Genomic DNA, 9,500 nt, shown 5'->3' with positions numbered 1-9,500 from the left:
CTCCCTGTGGAATGATCCTCGTCCTCAGGGGCCCTGCAGAGGCTGTGAGGAGATGCCATTGGTCCAGGAGGGCGGGATTTCCAGGTGGTGGCACAGCTGCGTCTGCGTCCCAGGTCAGCGCCTGGCAGGGGACGCCCCACCAACCCTGTGCAGGGTTCACAGACTCGGTAACTGGGCGCGTAGGGTCTGAGCACCTCGGGGCACCCCGTCGAGGTGAGGGCCTGGGGTCTTCATCGCCCCGCATTAAGCCCTGCCCACAGAACCTACCTCAGCCACAGGGGCCAAGGGCAGCTGGAGATGTCCCCAGTACTGCCACTCAGTGTGCACATTGTGACTTCCCATGAGGGACACCAGGGAGTGACCTCTGCTAACTTACCGATCACCAGGTTGGGCTTCGTGTTGGGCATCCTCAACCTCCGCCTCTGGAGGCTGCGTGGGGTCTCCAGACGGCTCCCGTGTGCTGGGGGCTTTGGCCTCTCCCCCGACAGTTGGGCGTCTGTCGCTCAGGGATGTGGCGCCCTGGTTTGAACCAGTCTCACCCCATTCCCCGGGGAAAGCGAGGGTCTCTCTTCCTTGTGTCCCTCTTCTTTTGACCTCTTTTGTCAAGGTGTCCCCTGGCTGAAGCTTTGCATGACAGGCAGCTGTCAGCACCAGGTTAAAGGGACACTCCAGGCCCCCCGAGGGCTTGAGGACCCCTGTGGTGGCCACTGGAACCAGAGCAGTGCCCCCGTCCCTGCTGGTGACCCCAGAGAAGGCGACAGCTGCCCTTCCCCTGAGCTGGGACCGTGGCTCCCAGTGCTGATGGACTCTGCGCCCAGCGCCTCGGCCCTGCTGCCCTCCTTCAGTGCCCTCTCTGTCACTGTCCCTGACGGCCAGCGTCCCGGTGTCCGCCTCCTCCAGTCATCTCTCCATCAAACCAGAGCTTCCTGTGGGTGAGGATGACCAGTGACGCCTGTGTCACCTGCCCAGTCTGGGACCCCAGGGAAGCAGGGAGAGCGTGTCACTGAGGTCCCATTGCCTCCGTCCCTCTGGGCTGTGTGACTGGGCTGGGCAGTGCCCTCCCTTCTCACCGTCCTGCGGGCGGCAGGTCTGGGGCGGAGGCTGGCTTGTGAGGCTCCGGCCTCGTTCCTGGGTCCTCTGTCTCTTCCTCCTTCATCAGGGCACGGACCCCAGAGCGGGCCTTATCACGTCATCCAAGCCTGTCACCTCCCGGCCCACCATCTAATGCCATCGCATCAGCCATCGGGGACTTGACACAGGGACTGAGGTGGGGGCAGACTGAGGAGGGGGACGGAAACCTTCCTCCCGCAGCCTGAGTCTAAGGAGGGAAGCTCCCGAGGCAGCGGGGTTTCCTGGGACAGCGGCCGGGCCTGACCGCGCCCTGCAGCCTTCCTCTCCCCACAGCGCCCTGCACAGGGCCGGCCACGCAGCAGGTGCTCAGGAAGCGTCCTCCCCCAGACACACGTCCCTGCGAAGACGCCTTGACCTTCCCCGAAGGCCGTCTGTCCCCCTGGGTCCCTGTCTGCCATTCCTTCCCACGGGCTGTTCCACCGCAGCTCCAGCTGCAGGACAGGATTCCTAGGAGACGTTGGTCCCCTCGTCCAGGCTGGGCAGCCAGGCCCTGCAGAGATGGCGCCAATACGCAATGCCACGTGCCGCTGCGACAGTCCTCTCTAAGTCAGCGTGGGTGTGGACGCCTCCCTCCCACCTCAGGGGCTCAGCGCCCCCCCCCGGGGGGCCTAGAGAGCCCCTGAATCACCTGGTTCCCATCTAATGGGCTCCCTTCTGTGAATTTCTTAAGAAATACATTTAATAATTTAGAAGCAATAAGGTAAAGATTTCTTACGTAATAACTCTCAAAAACATTTGCAAGACAAAAAAACATGAAATTCAGACAAACATTACACTGAGGGATATTTGGGATTTAAATCACAATAATCACAAAGAGTTATTGTCCCTAATACATAAGTCTCTATAGATGTTTCCAAAATCATGGGGAGAATAAAATCTCTAGAGAAAAAAGGAGCTAAGAAGTGAACAGACAATTCACAGAAAGAAAAAGTCTTGATTCATGATAAGATGTGTGACCCTGTAAGAGAAAGGCAAGTTAAGAGGACTCCTAGACCTCAGCCAATAACTTAGATGAATGAGAAAATTCTTTGAAGGACAGACAGCCTAAGTTTATTCAAGAAGAAACGGATGAGTTCTACATTTCAAAGAAATTGAATTTTTAGCTAAAAACTTTCTAATAAACAAACTCCAAGCACTAAAATTTACTGGTGAGTTTGCCCAAATATTTAAGGAAGAAATAATAACAATTCTCTTCATACTTTCCATCAGTGCCCCGCCAGCAGTACCCTGCTTCCAAAACCAGACGGAAAACTACAGATCAATATCCCTTATGAACATAGATATAAAAGTTCTTAACAGAATTCCAACAAATAAAACCAATGATGCTATTTTTAAGAGGAAAATATATCACGACCACATTGAGTTTATCCCAAGAACGCCAAGTTGATTTTATTTTTTAAAATCAGCCAATGCAATTCACATTACAATGCAATTCACTTACAGAAAGATGAGGAAGGAGAACCATATGGCCATCTCCATAAATGAGTGGGGAAAGCATCTGGCAAAATCCAGTATCCATTTTTGACTTTAATGATTAATGAAGTAGGAAGGGAAGGAAAAGCCCCCACGGGGTAAGTAAAGGGCATTGGTGGAGACTCCACAGCTAACAGACTGAAGGGTGAAAACCCAACTGAGGACTGGTCAGCTCCATCTGCTCCAACCGAACCTCTACTCAACCTCATCCTAGAGTTCCTAGACTGTGAAATAAGACAAGAAAAAGAAATAAGGTGCATAGGGATTAAAATGGAAGACATCAAATTGTATTTATTCAAAGACACCATGTTTGTCTAAATAGAAACCTAACGGAAGATTCAAGAACACCACTGAAACCAATGAGGGAGTTAAGCAAGCCCTTAGGATGGGGGTGTGGGGTGGTGAGGAGCAAGGAGGAGTCACGGGGAAAGGAGGAAGTGCAGAATGAAGTTGACCAAATATGCTGTGTACATATGTGAATATGCCACAGGGAATCCACCAATTAAAATAAACAAACAGACAGATAAGTAGAAGGAAGACCAGTGGAGGAGAAGGGGCGGGCGGAGGGGAGGGAAAGTAGAAATATTGAGGATGAAAATGGACCAAGTTATACTCCATCGTCTGTGAATATGTTTAAATGAACCTCATCATTATACACAATTATATCACACTGACAGAAACATAAAAATCTATTGCATTTCTATATATTAGCAATGAAAAAAACAGAAATTGGAATTTTGAAAAGCAGCCATGGTTAGCAATATTAAAATATTTAGAACTTACAGATCACCCTGACACAAGTACGCACTGCAAACCACTAGACATGCTGAGAGAATCTTGAGGGACTGAAACAAAGGAGGGTTCCACTGTTCTCAGGAGTTGGGATACTCGGTGTTTCCCCTGAAGTTGATCTACAGATTCACCACAATCTGAATGAAGATCACAGCGGGTATTTTTGTCAAAAGTGACAAGAAATTCTTAAATTTATATGAAAATGCAAAGGATCAACTTACTTTGTAAGAGAAAAAATTATATGTACGATACTACCTAATTTAAGACTTACCATAGAGCTACAGTCATCAAGACCAATATTGGTGTCAAATACACAATGCATCAATAGAACAGAATAGAGAGTTGAGAGATAAATTCATTCGTAGGCATTTAATGACTTTTGACAAAGATGTAAAGAAAATTCAGTGGAGAAAGCCTTTTTTAAAAAATGATGTTGTAACAACTGCTTTTGAAGAAGAATCTTGAGCCATAGCTTGCTCTATACATGAAAAAAATCTCAAAAAGGATCGTAGATGTCAGCATAAAACCTAAAACCATAAAACTTCTAGAAGAAAAGATGGGATGAGCTCTCTGTGACCTTGGGTTGAGGAAAGATTTCTTAGATGGACCCCAAATGCAAAATCCATAAAGGAAACGGTGACAAATTAAGAACTTCTGCCCTTCCAGAGACACCATTAGAAGAGTGCAGAGATGAGCTTCAGATGGGGGACTTGCACACCGTGTGTTGATGAAGGACTGAGTCCAGGATACACAGCGAATCTCAAAACTAAAACATAACAAAGCAACTCAAGAAAAAGTGGGTAAAAGATTTAACCAGATGCATCGCCAAAGCTGTGTGGCTAGCAAACGCGAGAACAGACGTGAAATTCAAACTTAACCTGCAATCAGAATGACCTACTGGAATGACTGACATGTCCAGGGCTCTCACTGTGGTGAGGATGTGGGGGACCTGGAGCTCCCGCTGCTGGTGTGGCTCTAAGTGGCGTGACCTGCTTGGAAAACGGATGCAGATTCGTACAACATCTGCTCTGACGTGCCACACGAGCTACCCAGCCCACTCAGACACGTGGCCAAGAGAGGTGCCAGCACACGTCCACACGAAGATTCACACCAGTGTTCCCAGCTGATTTCCCTGAAACGGCCACAGCCTGAAGCAACCCCAACGTCCACCAACAGGGTCATGAACGACTGCGGTATACCCACACTGTTCTGCAATAAAAGGGATGAACCATGGATACCTCCAACCACGCGGATGAAACGCAAAATAATTCTACCCAGAGAAACTCAGCAAAAGAGTGCAGGCTGGTGGGTTCCATTTACATAAAATGCTCTAAAATGCACTAGGCCCGTGGCTGCCTGGGTGGGGGTGGGAGGCCGCCTTGCAGGGAGGGCTTGGCCAGGCCACAGCAGACCAGTGCGGAGGAGGCGGGTGTCTGTCTTCATCGTGGATTTCACAGGGCATCAGACATGAGTTCCACCTCAGTGCCGCCCTTCAACTACCCCGACAGGCAATTCCTCACTGCCCAAATTCTAACACCTGGGCAGATCATGCTGCCGGCAAAGCTGCTGGGACCTTTCAACCTGGACACCACCTGCCCACCGCGTGAGCCCTCCCCTCTCTGTGCTGATGGATTTTTAAACTGTGACTTTAGCTCTTCCAGCTGCTTCTGGCCTCTCCAGAGAGCCGAGTCTCGGTCTCACTGAGGTGACAGCCTCCCTAGGAAGAGCACGGAGCGTGAAGGGAGGAATCGGGACCCACACGAAGGGTTCCTCCCTCAGTGTGCCTCATTCTGCGGCCGCTGCGCTCACCACGGGCCCTCCAGGGTCAGGCACTGCTGCAGCACTCGGGGCCTCCGTGGACAGCCCCTCACAGTCCCTGCTCCCACAGAGCCGACAGCCCAGCCAGCCCCGGCTGCAGACAATGACCCACCATCAAGTGAACAGGTGTGTGTCCCACGTGACAAACCGCATGTGTGCAGCAGACCGAGCAGGGGTGGGAGGGGAGGGGAGGGGACAGCTCTGATTTCCAGGAGGGGCTCGGGCAGGTCTAGTGGAAGGTGGCGCCTGCGCAGAGGAGAGAGTGTTGGAGTGGGCTGTTGGGAAGGGCTGGACCAGCCCCTTGTCAAGCATGTGGCTCCCGCTTTCCCCCAGCCTGTCCACGGTGCTGTCCACCAAGCTGTGGAGGCTTTTGTCACCGAGAGCCCAGAGGCCCAGGGCCTTGCGGTGCCCACTCTCAGCAGCTAGACCAAGCAGGTCACTGCTCGTCTCTGAACTTCGATCTTCTACATATAAATAGATGATTGGGAACTCACCGATTCAACAGGACGCGCCGGGCAGTTCCAGGAGCCTGGCCCTGTGCTGGGTGGGGGGACAGAGGGGTGGAGGAAGGTCTCTCCGTGGCTGAGCCGACGTCTGGCACAGGAACTGGAGGACTGTAGACTCCCAATCCCAGTGTGGGGCATTTGAAGGTGGGCCCTTGGCAGGCGATTAGACCGGGGGTGGAGCCCTGGTGAATTCGGGTAGTGCCCTTATGAGCAGAGGCCAGAGAGCCGGCTGCTCTTCCCACCACCTGCAGACACAGCGAGAAGTCAGCAGGTGGCCCCCGGAAGCCTGAGCCGACCTTGGTGGCTCCACGATCCCGGGAGTCGGGCCTCCAGAACCGCAAGTCCAGGGCACTTCTCCACAGCAGCCCAAGCCGGCTGTGACATCGGGGAAGGCACATGGGCACACTCGTCAGCAGGGTGAGGCGTGTCACCAACAAGACACACAGGGCACCGGGACAGAGAGGGCAGATGGACTGAAGGCCAGAGAACGTGGCCCCAAGGTAGGGCTACTGAAGATGATCCCTGAAGGTCGGCCAGAGTGGAGAGTGCGTGGCGTGTGTGCGCATGTGTGTGCCCAGAGCTGCTGCCGCTCCCAGGCGCAGGCTGTGGGCTAGGGATGTGCAGGACGGGAAGTTGTGGCCCTGCTCAGAAGGAGGCCTCCGGGGAGCTGCCCCTGACTTCCTATGCTGCCAGGGGTGCGTGAGGAATAACCCACTTAGGCCCCATCACAATACCACTGCTGCCATCCCGTTTTATAGATGGGGAAACTGAGGCCTAATGGCTCAATCCTGTATTCAGACCCACAAGCTTGTAGGTGATGGGCAGGATCAGAGCCTGCCCCACATGCCTGCACCCTCACAAGACGACGGGGCGAGCGTTGGCCCTGAGAGGTAAGAAAGTTGCTCCTCAGCCTCCACCACAGCTGCAGGTGCTCTGCTTAGAGGGGAGCAGTATCCCCAGCGTCACTGACGATCATTATGGGAACAGAGGCTCTGAAGCCCAACAGCTGTCAGCTATGCTGGGGACAAACTTGCAGGTAAGTTCTCACTTTTCTGAAATCCACCCACAAAATCTCTCTGCAGACACCACCAGACTCCGGGGAAACACTTTTGAATACTGCACGTGAACAGAGCAGAGCCCACGGAGCCAGGTCCTCCAGCCCCCGCCCCTCTGCACCTACCCACCGCTCTGCACCACTCCTGGTTCCCGTCTGAGTCACACATTAGGACCAGAGTCGGACTCCCAGCCACTGACTTCCAGGGGGCTCCCTAGGAACCCACAGAAGACAGTTCTGAAGCCCAGCGCCTCCTACCGCAAAGGGAGAGCCCGAGGGGGTCCAAGTGCTTCCCCATCCAGAAGGGGGCAGAATCACGCCACCATCAACAGAGTTGGCAAACATACATTTTGAATAAAATCCACTTTTTCAACCCAATAGAAGGTAATGTTCTACGGGGAGGAGGGAGAGAGGAGTGGGGGAGATGCTAAGGAGAGAATGTTCCAGAAGAAGCACACAACAACCCCCTCCTCCAGGCAAAGTTTTGGGTGGGGAGACTGTGGGGAGCCCAGGTGAGGTCACCAGGGATCCCAGAGGGGAGGGTGCCTGAAACTGGAGTTGGCACGGTGGCTGCAGGAGGGGCCTGGGCAGGTGGCTGGTGGCAGTGTCACAGTCCACCCCTCCCCTGCCTGGTGTGTTCCCACATCCAGAAAAGGGACCAGCCTTCACCAGGGGAGCCTGAGGCTCCAGGCCACGACAAGGGGACACCCCACAGGTGGTGGCATGTGCGCCCCCATCACCAGCTGAGAGGGAGGCTGGCACACACCAAGGGGCAGGAGAATGGCACGTCCCTAGGCACTCACCAAGGGGCCCTGGACCAAAATCCCACCAGCACAAAACCAGAGTGTCAGCGGCGGGAGGCAGCCGCTCTGAGACGGCCGGGGTTTAGAGGGACGCTGACCATGAATCACCTGGTCATGGCTTGATCACGTTTCTTGCAAGAGGAATATCAGCCAGAAATGTAGATGAAGTTGTTACAGAAAAAGAGGCGATCACGTTTCTGCAGCCGAGTCTGTGAGGTGTCAAGTGCTGGACCCAACCCGGAAGGAAACCGAGCACCGGGCTTTCCTGAGCCGCCTCCGACTGAAATGCCCCACCCCCACCCCACCCCACACGTTATTGTCCCAAGGAAGGCCTGGGACACCTATTGATTAATTAACCTTGAAAACAAACACTGCCCAAGGAGTGGCACCGACCAGAATGGAGGTGGTGCCCCAGCAAGCCCCTGGTCATCCTGGCTCCCTGCCCAGCTCCCTGGTTTTCCAACAGGGAAGAGTCAATCCCATAATTGAAAAATGAAGTTGGAGCTTGAGGACAGATCACCTGGAAGTTCACTTTGTAAATCCACACGGGAATCACAGGGGAGTACGTGGAGGAGAGTGGGGTGAGGGTCAGAAATGCTGGGTGGGAACAGGAGTGGACCCGCTGGACGCTGGAGGCTGAGGTCCACAGGCTGAACTCATTTCCTCATCTGGCCGCCCCCCAGGACAAAGCTGTGGGAGGGTCCAGCCCAGCCACCCAGAGCTGCCCTGCCCAGGCTCCCCCAGCTCCAGAGCCCATCTCCCCAGCTCCCCAACAACGTGAACCCCTGGGGTGCTTCCAGCCTGAGCTAACCCTGTTCCTACAATTAGGTCCTTGTGAAGTTTTCTTGGGGTGCTCCCAGAAAGGGGCTCCTTGATCAGTGTCCACAACACCTGCACAGGGCTCTGCGATGCCCTGATCAAGGACCCCTGCCCCTGCAGAGAAGGAGCTCCGGCCCAGGACGCGTCTGCCCTAGCTCGCCACTCATCATGGAACAATATTCACAATATCCACTCTGCCAGTCAGTCAAGGGCTCCTAGAAGTGGGGTTGAAAGGATGAGTGAGTACAGACTGGACCTTCAGAGGAGCCAAGTCAGGGTGATGTAAGGAAAGGGGACAAGCCCTGGGGTCAGACAGGCCGAGTGAGAAACTGGCTCTGGGACCTTCTGAGCTGGGCGGGTCTGCGTGGAATTCAGTCTGTCCTCACAGGTAAGAAAGGGGCTCACAACCTGCTTCCCAAATTCCTCCCGCTACTCCCTGGGGAGGAGGGGTGCCAAGGCCTTCTCCCCCTGCAGGAGAAGAAGCTGGGCTGTTTTGGGGCGTCACCTGGGAATTTGGCAGAGAGGTTGAGTTGGGCCCCCCGTTTCTTTCCTTCCTTTCTGTCTTCTCAGAGAACCCCGATCTGTAAGAAGCTGGTTCAGAATGCACTCCTACCACCCCCTTTGCAGCTGGAGGTCATGGGGCCCACTTCAGGTCAGTGATGCCCAACAGATATCACTAGGGGCCAGGGGCTCTGGGAAACCTCTTTAATGCGGACTGACACTGCTGACAGAGTTTGCTCTTTCCCTTTCTCCTTCTCTTGGCCTGGAATAAAGATGTGATGACTGAAGTTCCAACAACCATGTTGGGACCACAGGAAAACCTTGAGGGTGGAAGCCAGGCACTTAGGGCAGCAGAGATACATTATGACATTGTGTAACTCCTGCCCTAGCCCGGACTGTCCACTTCTGTACTGCACGATTCATGAGAAAAAAACTAAACACCCACTTATAGAAATCACCACCAATGCCCGTTACAAGCAGAGAAGCGCAGTCCTTACCTGCACCATCCGCAGGTCACTCAATCTTCCCCTTCACAGAAGCACAGAGAGCTGATAAGAACAGTGGTTCAGAGCTTCTCGCTGTTGAGTGAAGTGGGCTTTAGAG

Source organism: Marmota marmota, unplaced genomic scaffold (assembly GCF_001458135.2).
Source record: "Marmota marmota marmota unplaced genomic scaffold, marMar, whole genome shotgun sequence".
Taxonomy (NCBI): Eukaryota; Metazoa; Chordata; class Mammalia; order Rodentia; family Sciuridae; genus Marmota; species Marmota marmota.
The sequence above is the reverse complement of the archived record's forward strand: the minus strand, read 5'-3'. Positions refer to the sequence as shown.